This window comes from Pteropus medius, unplaced genomic scaffold, assembly GCF_902729225.1.
Source record: "Pteropus medius unplaced genomic scaffold, Ma_sr-lr_union100, whole genome shotgun sequence".
Taxonomy (NCBI): domain Eukaryota; kingdom Metazoa; phylum Chordata; class Mammalia; order Chiroptera; family Pteropodidae; genus Pteropus; species Pteropus medius.
Window position 1 is genome coordinate 16718189 of NW_024344240.1, and position 22136 is coordinate 16740324.

A 22136-nucleotide genomic window follows, 5' to 3' on the forward strand; every position below is an offset into this window, starting at 1 on the left:
CTGTTGCTTCAAGAATAATACATTTATTAATTAGCAGCAATACTCTCCAGATTTTCCAGGTTCCAGGGGATAGAGTGAATTTTTGACCAGTTTAGTTACACTAATTTTGACTCTGTATCAGACTCATACTAACATGCAATTTGGTAATATTTTGTTCATGAGCATCTTAAGTATTTTTATCTTTCCAAACCTGAGCTATTCTGTTTTTTATATTGCTGACACTAGCAAATATAAGCTAGTTTTTTAGAAAAAAAAGAATGGGAATAAAAGCAGAACACAAGGTCTATGACAACTAGTTCCAATGTTTCCCACTAGTTAAAGAATCTTTTTATTTCTCAAAGTCAAGCAGACAGCAAGCATTTATTGAATACCCAAACAATGAAGGTATAAGACTCTGAAATAAGAATAATCTTTAGTACTATAGTGTGCCAGCCAAATATTTATTTTCCATGTCACTCAGAAAGGGAGACATGTCTTTCTATGTCACTCAGAAAGGGAGACAATGTCTTTCCGAACAGTTGATTAAAATACTTAACACTAATTCACCTTTTATCCAAAGATAAAATAAATTGAATGGAGAATTATCGAAGAGCTCTTTTCAAGCTTAGGTTATGCAAATGTCTAGTATTCTTATTTATTTGTTTGTTTGTTTGTTTATTATTTATTTATTTATTTATTTATTTATATTTTAGAAATTTTACTGAATTTATTGAGGTGACATTGGTTAATAAAATTATATAGGTCTCAAGTGTATAAGTCTATACTATATCAATTGTATATTGCATTGTGTGTTAACCTGCCAAAGTCAAGTCTCCAAATTGGGAATGAAGAAGGAAAATTGTTGCTTTTTGCAGATGACATGATTCTTTATATAGAACACCCTAAAGACTCCACAAAAAAAACAAAAAACAAAAACAAAAAAACCCCAAACTATTAGAAATAATGAACAAATAAAGTTGCAGGATTCAAAATTAATGTGCAAAAATCCATGCGTTCCTATACACTAACAATGAAGTTTCAGAAAAAGAAATGAAAAAAGTATTTATTTTGCAATTGCAACAAAAGGAATTAAATATCAAGGAATAAACTTAACAAAGGATGTGAGAGATCAATACTACAAGGATGTAAAGGACCTATTCTGAAAACAACACTGCATTATTGAAAGAAATTGAAGAAGACACAAAGAAATAGAAAAATATTCTGTGTTCATGGACTGGAAAAATCAACATAGTTAAAATGGCCATGTTACCCAAAGCAATATACAGATTTAATGCAATCTCCATCAAAATCCCAATGGCATTTTTAAAAAAGAAATAGAACAAAAACCATCAGATTTGTATGAAATCACAAAAGACTCTGAATAGCCAAAGTAATCCTGAGAAAAAAGAACAAAGCTGGAGGAATCACACTCCCTGACTTGATATTATGCTATAAAGTGACAATAATCAAAATTGCATGGTATTGACAGAAAAACAGACACAGAGACCAGTGGAGCAGAACTGAGAGTCCAGAAATAAATCCCCATATACATGGGCAAGTAGTTTTTGACAAAGGAACCAAAAACATACAATGGAGAAAAGAAAGCCCCTTCAATAAATGGTTCTGGGAAAATTGGAAAGCCACATGCAAAAGAAGAAAACTAGATTGGTATTTGTCACCATACACAAAAATGAATTCAAAATAGACTAAAGACTGAAATATAAGACCTGAAACAATAAAATACGTAGAAGAAAACATAGGTGCCAAACTTATGGACCTTGAACTTAGAGGGGATTTTATGAATTTGACCTTGAAAGCAAAGGAAATAAAAGCAAAAATAAATGAATGGGACTATATCAGACTAAAGCGCTTCTGCACAGCAAAAGAAACCATCAACAAAACAAAGAGGCAACCAACTGAATGGGAGAAGATATTTGCAAACAGAAGAATTTCTTCCTTGAAAAAAATTCAAATACTATGTAAGTTACATATCATTTGTTTAGTCAAGTCATTTATCGAGTTCCTATTATGTTGAATGGGGATATGGGACAAGGATATTGCAAATTTCATAACAGTGTCTGATGCCCTGTGAATATGATCATACTTTTGAACATTTCTGTCCAAAGGGTGCTATGGATTTTCCTAATAGAGTGGAAAACTGCCTTATCTTCTCCTTCTCTCCAAGTCTAGTCAACTAGTTGAGCCTATTATCGATTACTTACCAAGTACAAGATGCTTCAAGCATTATCTTTCCTGAATCCTTATCCATTCCAATTAGGGGCAATCTGATATTCCTAAACTAACCATGGAGTGTGATGTGGTAAGTAAAGCATGTTTTTTTGGATTCGAATGGGTTGTAGTTTAAATTGCAGCTCTTTTACTAATTAATCTCTTGGGAAAATTACTTAACTCCTCTAAGCTTCAATTTTTTTCATCTATAAAAAAAGCCCTCCCCCCCTTTTATTTCCTCTTACAGGTTTGACTAGAGGATTAAAATGAAATAAGATATACAAATTACATAATCCAATTTCTGCCTACTAGTAACTAGCTAATGGCTCTATCCTCCTAATTTCCCTCTAAATTAGAAAAGAGGAGGGCCAAGAGGAATAAGAGAGAGAACTTTAAATCATTAGAAACTGATAATATTCTTGCTCTGGCTTTGGGATCACTGCATCCAATGGCTGCACTTTATCACATAGTTAGAGCAATTATTCCCTAGTAAGATTGATAATTAAAATATCTTGGAAATGAGCCTGGGCCTCCAGCTAATATTGTGATCTAAGATGGGCTTCAAATTTAGATTCTGTTTCAGAAGACTGGAGTGGAAGCCCAGAAATTCTTCTTTTCATAATACTCTAGATTTTCATGCCAAGTAAGGCTGGGAACTGCTGAATTAAGGTGCTGTCAAAGGCCATGAGGACAAGACGGGACTGCCCAATTCCTGAAGAACTCATGCTTCTAGGATAAATCTTTGTGACTCAGTGAAATAGGAGCGTATGTGATTTCGTTATTATGATGGTTAATTTTATGTGTCAACTCGGCTGGGACACGAGGTACTCAGATATTTGGTTAAATATTATTCTGGGTGTGTCTGTGAAAGTGTTTTTGATTGAGAATAACATTTTAATCAGCAGACTGAGCAAGCCAGATTACCTCTCAATGTGGGTGGGTATCATCTAATGCCTTGAAAGCCTGAGAAGAACAAAAGGCAGGGTAAGGAAGAATATCCCCCCCTCTGTTTTCAAGCTGAGACATTGGTGTCCTGCACTCTGACTGGAAGCACCATGAGCTCTGTTAGTTCTCAGGCCTTGAAATTTGAATGGTTATGGCAAAGATGGCCATTACTTGGCAGAGTTTAAGAATTCTGAGACCCATCTCAGAAGCTGAAGCTTGCAAGTACAGGGTTGAGAAATGTGATGGGAGCCTGGAAGATAAGGTTCCCTGCCACCTTAAATAGAGAAGCTCCAAATGGCCCAGTATGACTTCATTTTTCAGGTGGTGAAGATCTTTGTGGAGGGGAATGAAGTCAGGAAAAACCGCTAAAATAGTGCAGCATGGCAGAAAAGGACCTCATAATTTGCCATTTAAGGAGATGATTGAGGTCTCTACTGTCCCTAGATGGTTGCTACAGGAAAATGAAGCGTGGGGTGCAGAGGAGACCCCTTCCTCAGTTCCCTATCCACTTAGACTTACTTGCCCATCTAATAAAAGGCTACTTCACTTAATGGCTTCCTTTTCAGTGAGTCTGGAACACTGCTGAGGTCAAACACAGCAGTCCCTATGCATTTTTGACAATTCTTTTTCTTCCATGACCTAGAAGAGTATCGCATCCCAAAATGTGCTCAGTGAAATAGATGTTCATAAATGCTAGTTAAAAGGTGGTTCTACCATCAAATAAGTTTAGGAAACAGTGAGGCAACAAAGATAAACAAGTTTATTTATAGCTAGTTTTCCCAGATCTTTTAATAAATTAGTGTACATTATGAATCTGGAAGAAACAGATATAGTTTGAAACATTTCCCCCAAACTTTTGACCACAGTCTCTGTATTAGTCAGGATTTTCTCAGTTTTTAAAAGGTAGCAATACAGCTTCAGTAGGCATAAGCAATAAAGGGAACTTACTGGCTCACAGAACTAAGAAGCCCAGGCATGGTTGAATCCGTAGGCCTCAAATTATGTCACTAGCGTCTGCTTCTATCTCTTGGCTCAGGTTTCCTCTGGGTTGGTTTTGTTCTCATGAAATCTTTATTTGTAGTGGTCCCTGGCAGCTCCAGGCTTACATTATACTTACAGTTACAAATTCCATTTTGGAAAAATCTCCATGGGAGAACAGACCTTATCTTAAGTAAACTGTTTTTGAATTTAGAAGTATTTAAATCAGAAGCAATTAAGTTACAATTATGAGATTTTAAAGTGTAAATTCTAAGACCTTGTTTTTATAAAAGTCTGGTTTTGGTGAGTCTGGCTTAAGATATCATGAAACTGCCTAATGGAAGCGAGCTCTCAGAAGTTAATGTGTTTGAGAACTCTGCTTCCCAATCCCCTGACATTTCCGCACCTAGTATTAGTGCTTTATAATTTACACAGTGTTTATTATTGCTTCCAAAGTCAATAGGGACCACCTAGGATTAAGGATATAGGTTATCAACACATTAATTACATGATTTTATAAACTATATATACTATAATATTTAAAATAGAACCTTAAAAAAAACAAAACTATTATTGTCTATAATCTTTGACTATGAACCTATTTTCATTGAACTTTGTTAGAAAATTACAGAAGATATACTCATTTGAAAACTTTTATTAGTTGTCAACTTTATTTTATCACTAGACTCCAAATACATTGACTGTGAAACACAGAATTCTTCATTAGCGTCTCAAATTGGTTCTAAATCATCCACATCATATCACGACACTGGTGGGAATTGCTGAACAGTCAATATGAAAGAGGCTTCTCTTTAATTGGTCAAGTAGTAATCATTTTCATTTTGAAATGCATAATGACTTTATTTTTACATATGGGATATTTTGGGGGATTTTGATTTTTCTAACCTAAAGAAATTATTCTAGTAAGTTAGAAACTGAATTCCCTGGAGATGCTCATTTCTCTTTCTCTATATTTACTATGTCCTTATGGTCAGCTAGGAAGAGAGCTATAATGAAAGCAAAATCATTTGAGATTTGTATAACTGGAATCTCAAACACTTTTGTCAGTCCAGTCCATGACATTACTTGGCATTTTCCAATGACAATATCTTGAGAAATTTTAAGATTTTTCAGCAGTTTCTAAATCATGAAAATAAATCATACTATGCCTAACAATAAAATAACAACTAAATATTATCTATTTGATTACTCGAAAACTAGTTATTCACATAATACATGTGTTCCTTCCTTGAATTATTTGATTAAACAGAGATCTCTGTGTACTAATAAAGTTTTGAACAGAACTCTTTGTCTCAAACCATTTTTTTCTTTCTTTTGTTTTCCTGGCTTTGTTGGAATATAATAGACAATTAGTTGCTCGTATTTACATTGTACAACTCAATAACTTTTTTTTCAATTATAGTTGACATACAATAATATACCAGTCTCAGTCATACAGCTTAGTGATCAGAGATCCACATAACTCACAAAGCAATCACCCCACTAAATCTAGTACCCCTCTTCTCCCTTACATATTTATTACATTATTAACCTTCTTCTTCATGCTACACTCTACATCTCCATGTATATTCTGCAACTATCCATTTGTACTTCTTAATCCCTTTGCCTTTTCTTGCCATCTCTCCCAATCCCCCTCCCATATAATAGCTCTCAAAATATTCTCTGTGTCTATGAGTTCATTTCCGCTTTTATTGTTGTTGTTTATTTTGTTCTTTAGATTCCACATGTACGTGAAATCAAGCAATGTTTGTCTTTCTCTATCTGATGCATTTCATTCAGCGTAATATCCTTTAGGTCTATTAAGGCAATATCTTTCTCCATCCCCTTTTATTTTTGTGTGTGTCTTTTAATCTGAAGTGAGTCTTTTGCAGGAAGCATATGTAGGGGTCTTGTTTTCTTTTCCATTCAGCCGCTCTATCTTTTGGTTGGAGCGCTTAATTCTTTTCTATTTGAGGTAATTGTTGATAGGAATGTAGTTGTTACTATGCTTTATTCCTGTTTTTTTAATTCCTATTTTTGATACATGCTTCTTCTTCTTAAATAAGTCCCTCCAACATTTTCTGTAATACCGGCTTGGGGTGATAAATTCCTTTAGCTTATTTTTGTCTGGGAAGCTCTTTATCTGTCCTTCAACTCTAAATGATAGCTTTGTTGGATAAAGTATTCTTGGTTGTAGATTCTGGGTTTTCATCACATCGAATATTTTGTGCCAAGCTTTCCTGTCCTGCATAGTTTCTTTTGGGAAATCAGCTGCCAGTCTTACGGGTGTTCCCTTGTAGGTAGGTAACTAACTGCTCTTCTCTTGCTAATTTTAAGATTCTCTCTTTGTATTTAACCATTGGCATCTTAATTTTGATGTATCTTGGTGTGGATCACTTTGGGTTCATCTTTTTTGTGACTCTCTGAGCTCTCTGGGTTTGTATGTCTATTTCCTTCACCAGATAAGGGAAATTTTCCATCATTATTTCTTCAAATAGCTCTTTAACATCTTGCTTTCTTGCAGGTACCCCATGACATGGATATTTTTACATTTAATTGTGTCTTGTAGGCTCCTTAAATTATTATTATAGTCTTGGCTGCTTTTTTGCTGTTCTGATTGAATGCCCTTGGCTTCCCCATCCTCTATATCGGTAGTTCAATTCTCTTCTTTATCCACTCTCTTTATTCCTTCTAATATACTCTTCATCTCAGATAACGTGTTCTTCATTTCTGACTGGTTCCTTTCTATAATTTCCACTTCCATTTTTATGTTTTTTATCTCTTTGTTGATGTTCTCATTGAGTTCATCTATACTCCCCCTAAGTTTATTGAACATCTTTATAACCAGTGTTTTCAATTCTGCACATTAGATTGCTTGACTCCATTATTCCTGGATCTCTGTTCTGTTCTCTCATATGGTTTCTGCTTCTTTGTCTTCCCATTTTGACTGCCTTTCTGTGTCTGTTTCTATGTACTAAGCAAAGCTCCTAAATCTCCTGGTCTTATTAGCACAGTTTTGTGTAGTAGGTGTCCAGTGGCACAGCCTTGAGAGGGGTTCAGCTGCAGGCCAAGTTTAGCCCCAGGCTGTGCCCCTCTGGGGCTACTTGTTAAGATTCAGCAAGCAATCCACAGATGCTGTGATTATAGTTGCCTCAAGAAACCACAGTAGAAACTGAGGCCAGCTGCCACCAATGTGAGTTTTGGTGTTGCTCAGCAAGGAGCATGGGACTCACAAGGACACAACTGGATGAGGCTTGGGTAGGGCTTTGAGTTGGGGGAGGCAGAGTTTCAGAATCCTCTGGGCTGAGCGACCTTTGTTATCTAGTTTGATGATGTTTCAACTATGGCAGAGCTGTGTCCGCACACTGGGAGGCAGGGAGGGCTCAACAGAGGAATAATAGATACCATGGGCACTTCTGCCCTGGAGAGAACCTTGCCTCTGGCCTTCACTGTGACAACTTGGTGTCCTCCTGTAAGTCCTTGGTGTCCCCCATGCAGCCCACTGGGTGCTGGTGCTCAGAGTGTATAGGTCCTCACTGCAAAAGTCCATTCATGGACACAACCCCTTTAAGAGATGTCTGCAGCTGTAGGTTGCAGGTGTGTAGCTTCTGCCCCACTCAGCCACTGGGGACCAGGCAGCCTCTTGTCTTCACCCCGTCCTACCTTCTACCATTGCAGGTTGATTAATTATTTCTCTTCCTAGTAGTAGTGCTTTTGTTCATCTAGATCCCAGGTGACTTTCCTTGCTGTTTGCTCCATGTTTCTGTCACAGCTTTGATTTGGTCTGTGTTTCTGTCACAGCTTTGATTTGGCCGCCATTTCCCCCCTGTCTCTCATTATCTCTTTTTAAAGAGCTAGGATTCCTAGCTCTTCTATATTTTTCATGACTGTATATCTGAGCAGCATGGGTGTGGGCTCATTTGCTGTCATGAGCCTTTGAATAAAATGTTTAAGCATTCTTCCTCATCAAAAGATCCTTTTAGGTAACATCAAACATTAATTGACTAGTGCTCTATTCAGGTGATCTCATTTAATCTTCATGATGACTTTATGAAAGAGGTAGCATTTTTTAACCCCAATTTTACAGAGGAGGAAACTGAGGCATGGGAGGTTAAGTGCCTAACATTACATAGTTTGTAAATGGCACAGTTGGCTACACAATCCAACTCCAGAATCAGCGATAGTGATCACTGTTAATATAATGATTGATCGTGTTTCACCTGTGAGTAGATTACTTGACAATCCTACCTAAGGCACAACAAAATTCAGAACATTCAGATTCATCTCAAATGTAGGAGAGCCTTATGTGAAGCATAAGCACGTGCTCACACACACACACACACACACAATAAGGATTACCTGATGGTTTACCCCATTTTGGTTACTGCATGGTTTAAGTTTTCTTGACTTGGATTAAAAAGATTTTAACAAAGCTCCCATAAATAAGAGACCAAGTAAATAAAAGTCTCATATTTGTACTGTTACACTAATAAGCTTAATAACAATAATCCACAAACATCTGCAATCATAAAATAAAAACTTCATTACCATTTCAATGCAGTCACTACAAATCCTCAGGTTAGCCAGTATACCAGCTGAGTCCTGGTGCTTCACAACACAAAACTGCAATTCATTCCAAATTACCACTCTCTGTAGTGACTCTTGCTCTCTGGCTCCCATCCCAAACACTCCTGCTGTTCAGGTCTATTGTTTCCCCTCACTAGAAAAGCCTTTCATTTTCTGGGAAAGCTTGAAGGATTGTCTCCATGAAAAACTAGGCTAATCTAACAACTTCTGGTTTTCCACCATATGTCCTCCAACATTCTCAGCATACTCAGCCCTCCTTTTCATCTATCAAGTGGCATGTAATATATATATTTCTAGAAGGTGTATAGATTACTTCACTCAAAGAATGAAAATGAAGGAGTTAACAAAGCTTATGCTATTCTGTGGCTTTATAAAACAAACTAGTCCAAGATGAAGATGAGTTTTCATCTTTTTATAGGAACTGTGAGTTGAGAAAACTCTCTCTCTCCATTGTTTCTGCCATGGGCTTCTAAATCATCAGATTCCATATAAAATTACAGAAGGCTTTGTTATGAGAGTTTATGGCCTCAGGAGGTTAAAAACCAGACTGATGGAAAATGAAGGATGGTCTTGGAGCCACATGGAACACATATACTGCTTATAGAAATGTTATACTTTAACCGGCAGTTTATTTTTATGCCGCAAAATACTTGTCTATTTATTCCCTTTCATCTGGAAATTAAACTTTTTGCAACCCTGAATACAACTGAAAAAAAAAAGAATAAGAGGATATTTGATTTCCGTTCTACTGATGATATATGTAAAATTTCAGGAAAATATTGCTTTTCAGATGAACTATTCCAGTGCACAAACATTACCAAGAAATTTGCTTCTTTTGGGTATAGAAATCCAAGTCTATTAATTGTCAAAATAAGGGTCATTTAAATATTTCCTCTATTTATGATTTCTAATTAGATGCTAGAAACAATTGGGAGAAGTGCACTTTTTAAAAAATTTTCTTCTGTTTTGTTGTCATAACCCAATACCTTGTACATATGACTTTGCATTGTTTTCCTAGGGACCTGAGGATCTGTTTAAAGCCTCTTCAGCTCTTTATCTGGGAGCCTTTTATGAAGCAGATGAATACACTACTGAAGCCATGAACTTGCTTCAGGAACTATCTTCCCCTTGGAATATGGCAGCTGACTGAAAATGTTAACCCTCATAGCATGCATCACGATATTTTAACTCTTCGATAGTGTGCCTATTTTGACTCCATCAATAAAAGAAGGCTGCTCTGCCTACTAACATAGACTGGAACCCTGCTGAGATGAAATGCATCAGCCATTCATAACACCACATATCTTTTTCCAAACAGCGTGTTACACAAATAAAACATTGTTCTTTTGTGGCAAATTTGCAAAGGCAGAAGTTAAGAGGGTAGAAGAATCTGTCTGCAGGGTTCCATATTTATTGGTAATAAATATGGTAATGTTCTTATTTTCAGAAACTGAGCTCATTAATCTTCTCAATGGCCACTTTTAAATCTTGACAAGAAATGTGCCACCAAGTAGTATAGGCATTGTGATATGAAAAGCTGATTCATTTTAAACATAAACATTAAGGGTGAGCTAACCTATTCTTACTTCTACGTAATCTTCTCTTTCATAGCTAGCAAATGGTACTCGATATATTTTTCAAGATAGAAAAATAAAGTGACATCTGTTTATGGAGTGCAAGAGCAGATCCGCACATTGAAGGTTGTTTTGACAATTGGTTTCTAAAAATAGTTTTAGGACAAATGTAGGCATTCTTTGGCATGGTTAGAGTCATCCCAAAATGCCTACATGATCAACTCCTGGCATCTGAATGCCTATTTTTAGGACAACCCAAGGAAGGAGTGAGTTGCAGTCAGTTTGGAGACATCTATGAAGCTCCTAGTAATTCTTAGATGATGGATTTCCATTATAAATGTAAACTCTCAGAAATGAGATTCAACTTAAAGTACTGAAAACATTTAATCAGAAAGCACCACCCCGGACCTTGTTTCACCATTCTAATATATCGTAATAGAACACACCATTGCAAATTTACTATACTCACATGGCTAGCTGGCTTGTACAGGATGGGTTCAAAATGCACTACTCTTGAAAGGGACTAGGAAAATTTACTGACTCAGGTGGCTGTGTATGCATTAGTGTCAGCATTTGATAAAAGGGGTCAGTTTCTGGGAGGCAAGATAACTTAGAACAGGAATTCACTCACACTGTTTTATGGCTCCAATCTGTTACAGGGTATGACATTTACTATCTTGTGGAGACACAGGATAGGCATAGTAGGTAGCTGGATAACTCTTTCTGGTTACTTAGAACACTGAATTAAAAGCTTAAGGCCCCTTAAAGAATACAGAACCTTCAATCACACTCTTCAACAGAATATATATGTATGTATATACAACTCTTCAACAGAATATATATATATTTTCAACAAGAGAATATTTAATTTATATACTTTATTTCACTTTGCTTTATTGCACTTTACAGATGTTGCATATTTCACCAATTGAAGGCAAGATTTTCCACTAGCAAAAATATTATGATTCCCTTGATTGCAATACTCACTTTATTGCGATGGTCTGGAACCAAACCCACAATATCTCTGAGGGTATGTCTGTATATGTGTGTATGTGTGTACATATATACATGGGTATATATGTATACACACAGAATGTACAATATTTTTGTTTAGAAAAATATCTGTACACTTGAAATACATTAAGTATTTGCATGGCAATCATCTAAAAATAGTACATAGTAAACCAACCTAATAAAACTCTGTATTAATTAGAAATATATGGTTTAACTTAGAGGATAGGATACTGTGAGACATAAAAGTAAATTAGACAACAGAACACTTTTTGAAGAAAATCTTGATTTAAGTAAGCAAATAATATTGATGTTTTGTACGAGATAGGATTAGATTCAAATTTCTTATCTTCATGGTAACCTCTAACAAGTCTTTCTATAGTTTCATACTTGCTTCATCCTTTACTTTTTCCTCTTCACATGCTATCTTTATTTATATCCTTGATATTGGTGATAAAGACCTTCTTGACGGAATATGGTTCTTTAGATTGATTCATTTTCCAAAAGCCAGTTAAGTTGCCCTGCCATTAAAATGCCTTTTGATTTCTAGAGATAATTATTCTATTTCAAAATCTTTCTTAACTTCTCAGAAACTCAAGGGTACACTAAATTAACGGAATTGTAAAATGGAAAATGCATAGATATTAAACTTCTGCTAAAGACAATTTGGAAGTTAGAGGTGAAGATAGAACTGGAAATAGGGGTCAGAGGAAGGGGATGACAAAACTGCTCTGATTAAATTCAGCCTATTGAAATATTTCAGCTAAATGAGAATGATCATTCACACCCTGAGGGAAAATTGCCATTCCATTCTGGATGAAATGCCTATTTTTGAGAACTGCAAATTTGCTAAAGTAGTAGATTTGTCCAAAATTAGCTTGTAAATGCTTGTAATAAGCAACATCTCCAAATTGTGGTCAAATGGCATTTTGTGTAGACATTCTATGACAAAATATCTTATATAGGTTAAAGTAAAGTTATGAAAATGTCTTCTATTTCTTCAGGGTTTTATTACCGTGTTTTATAAATTTAACATCATATACTGAGCTGATATGAGCCAAAAAATAATATAATTATGTGTCTGGCAAGGGTATCCAGCCTGACATATCCGTGTACCTGAGAACCAGGGAGGCTGTCCTTAAATATAAGTGAGATTTTTCACCCAGTGAAACATTGCTAATGCTGTGGTTGATGACCAGTTTCATAACTTATCTCAGGAAATCAAATGAGAACTACTTATTAAATGCCTTTGGTATATAAAACCTTGTATGGTAATGATTAAATGACACAATACTTGTTTAACAAAAAAGAAAAAATATCATAGTACAGTGGGTGACACATAGTAGGAGATCAATAAAAATTCGTTTCTTTCTTGACCTTTAGTGGGACAAAGAGAAACAGTAAAAGGATTAGTGGTATTCCAGAGTAGGCCCTGTGGTTTCAGGTGTTCTCAGTGTCAAGCATGGGGTTGCACTAATTTATACCTTCTCTTTAGATCCATTGGTGAGTGAATCAAGGTGCAGGTTTACAACATGGCTAGTTTGGCTCATAGGTATGGTGAAAGCAAACCTTGAGTTCTCTCATGGGAACTGAATCCTCAATCTTGTCCTCTCTAGGCTTATATTCTAATAGAGCTAAAGAACAATACAAATGAGTGATTTTAGAAATCGTCTTTAAATTTAACATTTTGACAGACAAATCAGTGTAGCCCTCTCCCTCCTAACAATTATACCTAAGTGGCCCATTAAGCTTTTGTCTGTTGGAAAATTGTTTGAGTTGTCTTTATGTTTATATAGTTCGAGGTAAATCCAAAGTTATAAACCTTAGGAATTTTTAAGCCTACAAAGCACCTGATTTTTTAAATAGTTCTAAGAGGCCCTAGGCCCCACTGAAGTCAGAATCTAATATGAGTGAGAAATTCTCCCTCTGTTCTTGCCTTGAAGAAGATCTAAAAGCAGTGAATCAGTTTCTCTGGATCTTGTTGGGATTGAGTCTATTGAGGGAAGTTTCTTTATAAACAATAATGGGATTAGTGCCCCAATAATAGAACCTTTTTTTTTTTTCCTCCATAGATATGATGCATTTAGGTAGTGTATTGGCTCACAAAGAGGCAGTCTTTTTCCCTCCCCCTTGAAGTGAATTTATCTTGACATGTTTTGGCAACAGAATGTGGTAAAAGTGATGCTGTGTGATGATACTTCTTGCAGTCCTATGAGAAGCCCAAGCAATATGGAGAGGTCACATAGAGGAGAACCCAGGTGTTCCAGTCAACAGTCCTCACTGAGCTTCTAGAAACATGTGAGTGAACCATCTTGGATTCTGCCCAGGCTCACCTCTGGAGGAGTGCAGCCCGAGCTGAAGCAGAACTGCCTAGCTGAGTCAGTTAACTCCCAGGATCTTTAGGGATAAAATAAGATTGTGGTTGCTCTAAACCACTAAGTTTTGAGATGGTTTGTTATGCAACCGAAATCCATAAAGACATTAATACTCTCTCCAAGTTTCCTTGGAGTCCAATGGCACTTATTTGAAAGATGTCTAGCTGGGGAATATCTATGTTTTTAAAAGTTTTTTTCTTAAATGTAATTGTTTTAAGTGAATAAGAATCAGAATTGGGACCATGATAGCAAAAACATGGTAGCCAAACAAATAAATCACTGGAAAGGGGTTAAAGCAAATGTTGTGAAGACAATGATTAGTGCTGAGGAAGGGGCGTCTTTGTTGGGGAGGGCTAAATTAGTATCATCTGGTCTCTGTAACATGCCAGTACCCCCTAGGGGAAGCTCTTGGACTTCAACATTCTGCCCAGATTTTTTGAGTTGCATGAGTGAACATTCATTCTTTTATTATTTTCATGTTGAATTAGAAGCTCTTTTACATAAATATAATTTTCTTCAGCATCTGCTGATTTTCTGGACCATAAAATTTAGCAGGAAATTAAAAGCATGAAGAATTGTATAACATAATGCTGACTTATGCAAGTTTGAAATAAAACTTTATCTAATTCTGTCACAAAATCTGTTTTTTAGAAGCATTTGGCCTGACAAGCTCATATTACTCACATTCACATTTGTGAATGCCACCTCACTCTTTTCTAGAGATGATTTTGTTCCTCATGAGTTTGATGGGCCAGTAGAAAACGTGTTTGCCAATAGCCTGGATCAGGTGCCAGATGCTTTTGGGCTTCTTTGATTGCCATGTCCCTTCTGGAGAGTACAGGTTGCCAAAGAAGTAGCAGGAGTCAGAACTGAGTCAAGGTCAGGAGACAATAGACATAGCATCAATACTAATGGAAATTAGCAGAGTTCACTGTGGGATGTGGGCATTAGGTATAAGGCCAAGAATTTGACCAGAACTGTTCAGGCTGATGTAGAATTTTAGTGCCCTCAGTTCTCTCATTTATTCTATGTTAAAGCAGTTAAACTCTGAGAAAAGGAACTGGCTAGAAAGTGGGTAGGTTATTTTTGTGCCCCCTTATAGGTAAGAGTAAAAGTCCAGATTCAGTTAGGTCATTGAGCTAATAATGGTGCTAAAGTACTAGGTGAATAAACAATAGGTAATAAAAGGAGGCATGAAGTGTCAAGCCCAAGGAAGCAAGGGAGAGCAAGAATGCAACTGATAATGAAGGGATGGCAATAGACAGAGAATTCAGGTTTGGAAAGCAGAACTTGGAAAGATTCCTGGATGCAAACTGGTACAAATTGTGGGAAATATTAAAATGTTATATGCCGTTAAACGTATAGGAAAGCGGGGAGCAATAATAATCACCAGAAAGATCACTGGATTAAGGATTATGAGGCCTGCAATGTGTACCTGATTTAGAAGCTAACTAGCTGAGTGACCTTTAGTAAGTCATTTCATACCAAGAAATAAATAGCAAAATGACAGGATTGGTACAATCAAGGGGACGTATGGTACTAGCAATTGACTTTGAGTGTCTACGTACTACTGAATATGTGAGGAAGGACCTGGGCATAGAGTTTTAGGTTTTTTTTTTAACCATCCTTTATGAACCGAAATAAGAGAGGGTTGCCATGAGTGTGGGCCAGTGGTGGGGGTCTATGAAGACTGGGCAAGGGAGTTCAGAGAGGGTGGACATATACTCTGTCTTTTGATATTCAGCTTTAGGGACTTGTTTGAAGGTGAAGGACTGTTAGTCTTTTGCTAAAAAGATTAACACAGATGTCTGCAGGACAGAGTCTCTGGTGTGTCAGAGTTCTTTAGTAGTTTCCTACACAAGAGGCAATAGTTTAGTAGTTTCCTACATGATAGGCAGTAGTTTCCAACACAAGAGGCAATTGTCTTATTTGGACTAAGAAATATATCATCCTACATAGGTCATAGCATAAGTCTTGACAGTTATTTGCCTCTGAGAGACCAAAATATTTTGCTTTTCCCTCCTAAATGCTGCATAATAGCATTCTGGGATGCGTATCGTAATGAAGTAGTAGGGTCCCAGTTTTCTCTTCTCATCCGTGAAGATGAAAGAAAAATAGGCCCTGGACACAGATTAAATTTTGCTTTTATAGTTAACAAATATAACATCTATTTTTATCAATATATATTTCTGACTAAATTACTAAGAATCATCCTAATTGTTACCACCATTACTGCAACTCCAGTTAAAGATGCCTATGCTGAGGCACTATGCCGAGCACCAACATACTTTAATTCATTGTATACTCCCAAGAATGCTATGAGGTTAGTATTTTAGTTCCTATTTCATATGTGAGGATTCTTTAGGCTGGTGAGTAAATGCAAAATATTTAACAACTTGTCCCATTAGGTCAGTGATGGAACTAAAGTGGTACACAGATATTCTAGTGTTAACAGGTTGAAAATTAGCTCTCGTCTTCCCTCTACTCTTTTCCTGGTGAAGATCAATTCTTTCTTCAAGTCTCAGTTTAAACATTACTTCCTCAAAGAGATGTCTGTCTCCTAAGGGCCTGAGCTAGTACTGCCTCTGCAATGCCCCAATAACACTGTCCCTAGAGTTCATCACACCTGTAATAGCTTACTTTTCGTCTGTTATCCTCATCAAAGGTATGGTCTCCTAACCAAGTTCCTCAACTCCCTCTTTTTGCAAACGTGATGAACAGATATGTTCTTTTGTATGGGACATCTATAAATTATCATCAAGATCAGTTAAATATTATATTTTTATTGTGATTATAATTATATATATATATATAATTACATATACAATCATGTTGATACCAAGTAATGGTGCTTTACTTGTCATGGGTAAATGACAGTAGAATAGAGGTAAACTCAACATGTAAATCATGCATTTGTGCCAAGTGAAGATCAAATAGTGTCACATTTATAGGCACTCATATAGAGAACACATGCATGACATAGCACACTTTGTTATGGAATTGGAGCATGTTTGAATCACTTGGTTTCAACAAAGTGTTTTTCAGAATGCTCCTTTAATGATACTAATTTGAATTTTGCTGGTGTTGAAGTTCTGCTTGCATTTATTTTATAATTTGGATATGTTTTTATAACTGCATAAGCTAGATGCATAATGTAGTCATATCTAGCTTATGGTTATATAATTTTATGTAACATTGTAATACAATTAACTTAAGTCAATACTAGAGGTCTGGAAGATTTTTTTTTCCTCCATAAAAAGGAGACCTTTACGTTGCTCAAATATAAGAAATGCTTTAATTTCCATGAAGGCAGTATCTGTATTTCTCTCATTCACAGCTGTATCTCCATCTCTAGTAGTCCGTTCACTACCCAGCACATAATATGTTCTCAATAAACATTTAGTGAATAAATGGCAGCTAACTCTTTTATCCTATTGATGGACTCTTTCCTTTTCTAATCTGTTCTGGGAGAGTTCAATTTTTTGGGCTTCACAATGAATGAGCATTGACTTATCTGACTTCTTTTCTCTTCCTGCTAACTTAATGCCATGCCCTGTATTTCATCTGTTTCTTATAGCACCCGAGGTAATCCCCACATTGCTGTCAGTCTTTCTAGGCCAGTCTTGCAGAACCCCTAACAAACAAGATACACATTGCTTTATAAAATGAATAATTTCCAGTTTCCTTTTCATACCAAAAATTTTTAGAGCACTTTGTAATAACATGATCCAACTTTTCAAAAAATTCCAGACACTCTCAAGGAGTACATCTTTGCATGAACATTCTTAGAATATTGAATCTGATGAAAGCAGAATGTAATAACACAGGATATTTCTTTGACACCAAGTCATAGATATCTCAAAGTCATAGATAAAACAAAATAGTCTTAATGTCTTTTAAATGCAGTGATATTGAGATCCATCTGAAAAATATTTTACCAGAAAACAAAATGTTGGGAGACGAAATAATAAAAAAAAGTTTCTCCTCCATTAAATTGTTAAAATAACTTGCATTTAAATATCTTGTGTCTCTATAGAGATAAAAGAATGTAGAGACAGAAATTTAATGGACTCGGATTAAATATCAGTATTCCACTTATTTCTTGGCACTTACTTTCTTTGGGTCTCTTATTTAATTTGCATGATGTTGTTATGAAATAATATACATTTGAAAGATTTTTTTTGAATGGAAAATATCATATTTATTATACATGTTTTAAAAAGAATTGGTTGAAGTCACTTGATTAGCTAGCTGGTAACCAGACTTGCTACTAAGTGGTTACTTTAAAAGTGACCTTTTGAATTACTTTCCTACCACCTTCAAATGGATTTAATAATTCTACTAAGCCTGAGTAACCATCACAGAGGAGGCCAGAAGATAAAGTATATTATGCTGCCCGTTTTACTGGGCTTTATCAGTTAGAGTATTGCATATATAGTTGTGTACTTGCTCATCTGGTATCCATTAACATTGTTTTGAAATTAATATCACTGTATAATATATCTGTTATGAATATATTAAAAATACAGATTATAGTATCAATGAAGTATTGCAACAGAACATAATAACACATATAAAGATTTTTTTTCCCTAAAGTGTGTTATTTCTTGTACTCTAAGAATTAGGTTTGTGACAGATGGGAAATAATATAGATCATCTGGTGGTAGGAGGCTGCCATTATAACAAACATCTGTTTGAGATATTATCCTCCCCCCGCCCCACCGCTCTTTTTAGTAGTAGAGAAATCAATTCAAAGGAAATAGTTCAAAAGAAAAAAAAGTAACAAATAGCAACAATGAAAGAAATTCGGGAACAATAGAATACACCACTGTATTTTTATTTGGTTCTTTTTGTACAACCTAAATCACAGCTATGGAATGGTAAGATTATTAGGGTCTTCTGACAAAAGAGAGTTAGAAGAATTGTGTTCTGGGTAACTCTGCAATTTACTACCTGAGATCTTAGGCAATCTCTTAATTTTTCTATACCTCGATGTTTGTAACTGCTTTCAGGGTTTACTGAGAAAATTTAGGTGACCTTTATAAGGCAATGTACAGAACCATCAAAGTTAAATAATTTTATTGAAGCAAGATTCGCTAGAACGTATCCCATGCTGGTAATGTGTATTATGAAAATCAAAGAGTACATAGTATTAAACATTTCTCAAATTTATTTGCTCTGGGGATTTTTTCATTTATTAAAATTCACAATTATAGTGTCCACCTTACCCAAATCACTTGAGAGGGCTTGTATAGACCCTTTCCACATCTCCCAAGGCAAAATGACTAGTGCAGAGGTTAGGGCAGGCAAGTCTCATCAATTCCTTTCTGATGTGTGCCATAATTATGAGCATCTGCTCCAAAGCAGGGCATTTTCAGAACTTTCTGTAAGAAGGAAATACCTGGGGAGTTTATTAAATACTCAGATGCCCAGGTTCCATCCAGAAAGATTCTAAGTAGATCTGAGATGAGGGTTCAGGAATCTGCATTTTTACAGAGCACTCCAGGTGATTCTGATGCACAAGCTTGTGGGACTAAATATTGGGAAACCTGAGTTTGTAGTTCTCATCTCTGGTTGCCCAGTAGAGTCATTCAGGGAGCTTTTGAAATGTACTGATACTCAGGCATCAGTAGATTCTGATATGATTCGCTCAATGTAATGTCTGAGCATTATCTAGTAAGGGCTGAGAACCACTGATCCAGGGTCCCCCAACCGAGATGATAAGATTCACATGGACATGCTTGATTAAACTACAAATTGGTAGGCTTTGTTTCTGGAGAGTCTGATTTAGAAGGTATAGGTTGAGGTGCAAGAATCCATTTTTAGTAAGCTAGTGATCTGATTCTCATCATTAATAAGTTTGGGATAAAAGGTATTAGATATTATGAATAAGGTTATCTGATGATTTACTATCATATTATAAAGTGGAACAGAGGTCCCTGGGCTGGCCAGACCTGGGTTAAAGAAGGTGTGATTAGAAAGAAGGGAAGACCAGACCACTGACAGGTAAGACAAGCTTGCAAGCACTTGACATGGAGAAAGTGTTTCAGTGGTTGGATGGTATTGAGCCATAAAAGAAAGACAAAATAAGAATTAGGAGAAAGTCCTACACAGATTTTTCTATTTTGACACTTTTGCATAGCCTTGGGGCCTCAATAATACTAATGAGAAGAGTTTTGAATTTTGCTAGAGTAACAGAGTTTATGATCAGTTTTAAAAAGTATACAATTTTTAAATTTTGAAAAAAATTAAAATGATAACATTTAAAAATATAGAAGTATTGCGTATAGTGCCTTCTCCCTGAGAATCCATAGTTTCTTCAGGTTTTAAATGGTTGACATTTATGAATGTGGATTTAATATAGAACTCTGCAGCTCTCTTTATGACCGTTTGAGGTAGTAAGAATTAAAATGTAGTTTGTGTATGTACACACCTCATTGATTCTTTAACCATTTGCCAAGTTTTACTATGGTTTTGCATTTTTAGATTTTGAAAACTTAAGTTACTGTAAATTAGGTCCAATAATCAGAGTGCAATGTGTCTCTGTGTAGTTTTAAAACCTTATTGAAATGGCCATAGATGTTCCCCATCTTGGTATATTTAGAGTCAAATATCTAATTTTTAGAAACATTTAACAAGATTGATGTTAAACTCATTTGTTTAAGATACTTTACGTATTGAGCATTCTCAGACAAATTAATAGAGTTATATTTATCTGATATGGGATTGTTTATGATAAATTCTCAGAGTTTGCAAAGTAACAAAATGGGTAACAACACATAAATGCTTAAATCAGTGATTCAATTGTGAAGATGTTTCAAGTGTCCTTTAAGCTTTGAATGAATCCACTGATTTGGCCATTCCAAGCTACTGTAAGAGAGAACCTCCAATTTAAGCAGCCCTTCCCTGGCTTCTCCCCGCTATTACTCTTCACCCTCAGGCTGCCAATTCCCCTCTTCCCAGCCCTTTTATCCCTCACCTTCCTTTGGCTCCTACATTTATTCTAGCAGTTAGTGGCTAGAAATGATAAACAGTAGTGGCAAAGAAAATGCTGTGCAAATTCTATCAGGAATGCACCAAATAAACAGAGCGGATACTGAGTAAATATAGGCTGTTTTAATAAATGCTATGTGTTTAATGTCAAGTATTTACTGAGAATCCAGGGAGAAGAGACCACTGACTTGAATGTTTTCAGCAGTAGAGGGATTCAAGCACAAAAACTGTCCTTGTTTCTAACCATGCTTTAGTCTTGGGAACTTAGATGCTTCCTCTTGGCCATTCTCTAGTCCTCATCCCTTCCCCTACTTCTAATTCTGTCACCTCCCACTCTATCACAAAAGAGTGTTATCCAATCCCTCCAAAAGGGTTTGGATCAAAATGGGTGAATCCGTGACTCCTTGAAATCACAGGATCATTAGGAAAAAACCATCTCACAGATGGCCTCTGCAGGAGCCCTGAGTACTATTTTCATGTTATTTAGACCTAGTTCTATTTATATCAGTTATATGGTCTGTGTAGTGTTTGGAAAACATTAGTGGAACCTGCCAGACTCACCATTATTAGAAATGTGAAAGACTGGAAAAATTAGGCTTTTTTTTTAAAACTGTTTTTTGGTCTCTAAGGATTCTCCAAGTGAATATTTTCCAATTTTGGGGTTGGAGGAAAAGGAAAAATGTAAAAAAAATTTCCTGCCATAGTTTTACCCAGTCTTTGTGTCACTAATCATAATGCAGATCATGTAGCAGTAACTCCCCTTTCCTCCCCCCTGCCTCCAAAACTTCCAGGGCAATGCCCTCAGTGTGTATGCACTTTATTTTTAAGGATGGCAATATTAGCTTAGGTCTGTGGTTTCAGGGCAAAAAGCTGTTTTTAAAAAATACTAGATTCAGCTTTTATGTTGCTTGACAGGAAATATGATCAGAGATTTTACTTCTGACAAAACAGCTGGCTACAGCTGTAGACTAATTTATATAGACAAATCCAGTTGAGAAAATGCCAAGTGTAATAGGTTGAGCCTTGTTGAAAAATAAGACACTGTAGGAAAAATTCTCTGTTCCTCTATTCACTGGGAGACTTTATTCAAGTCACTCTTAGAGAACACGCTGGTTTTCTCTCTTGTTATTGATCTTCCATTGCTATCCATAAATATCAAATATGGCCCACAAATTCCTTCTTGGCCTTTTACTCTACTTTTTACTTTTTCTGTCATCGCTTATTCTTATGCTACATAAATTATTCAAAGGCATAACACCTTGAGACTGAGAAGAGTCTCAGAGATTCTCTACTCCAATATCTGCACTTAACAGAGGAGAAAACCAGCTCCAAGGATGTCAGTGACTTGCCCAATGTCACGCACTTAGACTGTGGAAGGACCGGAAATTGACTCTCTGAAAAAAACCTTTGTCTGAGGTATAAAAACCTTCTTCACATTGAGACATGGTCACAGTCTAATTCTGTA